Here is a 2,768-nt window from a genome sequence, read left to right as displayed (position 1 = left end):
GGGTGAGAATCTTTCCAATTAACTGCTAGATTCAAAAATCTTCTAGAGATTCTCAGGATCATTGCCTTGCCCATCTTCTACATATAACTGAATGGCTTGACATTGTCATGTTTCCTAGCTCTTCTCCTTTTCCTCTCTTGATGAAAAACACAATTTTTTAAAATGGTTGATTGCATATTGTTATTTTCAAAGTAGTTGTTCAGATTACCAGACATAGGCATGCAAAATTGACCCCAAAAAATTGTTAACTGTTCCTTTCAATAAACAATAGAAATTAGTAGCACAATGATCTTAGCTATTATATAAATAGAAAAATGATATAGCTGTCTATATACACAGTATATAGATATATTTACACACATATATTTCCCCTTCTTTCTTTTTTTCTCCTTCTTTTCATTCCAGTTGTTCTTTCCTTTTGAGCAGTTTCTTTCCTTTTCACAATATCTATTGTAGATTATGGGTCTTACCTACTCTTTCAGTTTCTTACACTAGGGACACAATACAGTGTTTATACATGGGGATCTGATTTATTTCACTCATGAGTATGTTCTCTAGTTGCATCCACTTACCTATAAAAGCCTCAAGTTTATCTACCTTTACAGCTGAGTAACACTCCATTGTACAAAAATGCCACATGTTTTTTATCCATTCCTTGGTTCATGGCATCTGGGTTGTTTCCAGCATTTAGCTGTGACAACATTTAGCTGTGCTGCTATAAACATAAGTGCACATATATCACTGTGGTATGGTGTTTTTGGTTCTTCTGGAAAAATACCCAGAAGGAAAATAGCTGGGTCAAATGGGACCTCTAATCCTCATTTGTTGAGGAGCCTTCACACTGATTTCTACAGTGATTGCACCAATCCACACTCCCACCAAACTGGAAGATTCTTAAAGCAACTTTCTGATGAATGGATGTAAGGACATGTCTTAACCTTCCCCCACACAGGCAGAGTCTGCAGACCCTTTCTCAAGCTCCCCAGATGCCACCCTTAGCCTGGCATCCCAGACCCTACAGTCTGGCCTCCTGGCCTCTGCTTGCACCAACCCCACCACCTCTGTTGCCCTTTTCCCATCTGCTGTGAGTGAGCTGAAGCCTTTGCTTCCTTGGGCTCTGCAGGTTCTGTTCTCTTGATCAGTAAGGGAGGGGGTCTGACCCTCTGCCTGTGTTTACCTTTAACCTTGGTGTGGCCCTTACTCCTCAGTAGGCACTCATCTGTCTACTCTTTGGACCTCAGTCTGTCTAGTCCTTGAGGCCCTGAGCCTCTAAGGGCAGTGACCCTTAGGACGTTTAGGCTGTCCCTGACTCACTAGGCCTGGCCCAGAAGCCGACGCAAAGATGACCAGCCTATAGTCAGGATGTAGCAAATATTTGTAGAAGGAAATAAGGTAGGTAGTTTATGGTGTTCCCCACTGTGAGACCTCTCTCAGAGCTAAGGATGTGGCCAGGGACTAAGTATAGAGACAGAGGACAACTACCCATTGAGGACACAGGTTGCCTCCAGCTCTAGCCAGCCCATCTCTTAATCCTAACACAGTCAACCCAGGGCTTCTCAGCAACTGGCATTCTCTAAAGGGAACGTGGTCACACCCTCCATTCCTAGCCTCACCCTTCCATCCTCTGCAGATCCTCAGTTCCTTGGCATGAAAAGGGGCAGGGCATCCCGCACAATGCCAGCACTGGAGAGGCGGAGGCAGGGCATCACCTCCAGTCTGAGGCCAGCCTGGACTACAAAGTGAGAGCCAGTCTCAAAAAAATTTAACAACAACAACAACAAAACAAAGGACTCTTTTTTTTTTTTTTTTTAAGGTGGAAAACTCGAAGGAAAACCGGGCCACACTGGCTGGGTGCTCAGGGCCTTCTGGCCTCTGATCAGAGGTGCATGCAGACGCTCTATTCTCACAGAAGCCTGGTCTCTGCAGGGCTCTTCATTTTCCTGCCTCCCAGATGTTGTCCCTGCCTTAATAAAAATCTGATAATAGCAGTGGTGTCTTGATTTCATTGTGTTATTACAAGCAATTACGGCCGTGTTTGTCAGCCAGGGAAATGGCTCAGTAGAATAGGTGCTTGCCTGACAAGTGCAAGATCTGAGTTCAATCCCCAGTACCGCCACAAAAAAATAAAAGAAAAAGAAAGAAACAAAACCGTTTGTCTTCCACCCCTTCCTACCAGAACATCAGATCTGAGTGACCCACTGCCTCAGGCAGGGCCTCTGAGTCTCCTGTCTAGGAGACCTGGTTCTGAGGGCCATCCCAGATCTCCAACTCGGTGGCAACACTCCAGTTGTCAGCCCAGCCTCTCTCAGGCAAGAGCTGGGCAGCCAGGGAAGTATTGCAGAGGATTTGAGGGAGTAGGATGCTGACTTACAAAGACCAAGGTGAGGGGCTTGGGCTTGGCACTACCCTTCACGGGACCTTGCTTGCTGCCTCAGTTTTCCCATCTAAGAGGTAAAAACATTGGTGCTATTTAGCAGGATGATATAAGAGTCCATAAGCCTAAAGCATAAAATGCCCGGTAAACCCAGCACTGGTGACTTCATCTGAGTTGCTGGTGAGGCAGAAGCAGGGAGTCGTAGAATTTAAAACATTCAATTACCAGCATGGAAGTGTAGTTTCCAGCACTCTGGAAGGCTAAGGCAGGAGGACTGCAAATTTGAACCCAACTTGGGCAACTTGGCAAAATTATGTCTCAAAAGAAAAAAAATTGAAAGGGCTGAGGATGTAGCTCATTACAAAGGCCCTGGATTCATACCTCAGAACATACA

The sequence above is a fragment of the Octodon degus genome, unplaced genomic scaffold (assembly GCF_000260255.1).
Source record: "Octodon degus isolate 3935 unplaced genomic scaffold, OctDeg1.0 scaffold00008, whole genome shotgun sequence".
NCBI classification, from domain to species: Eukaryota; Metazoa; Chordata; class Mammalia; order Rodentia; family Octodontidae; genus Octodon; species Octodon degus.
This window is presented reverse-complemented; position numbering follows the sequence as displayed.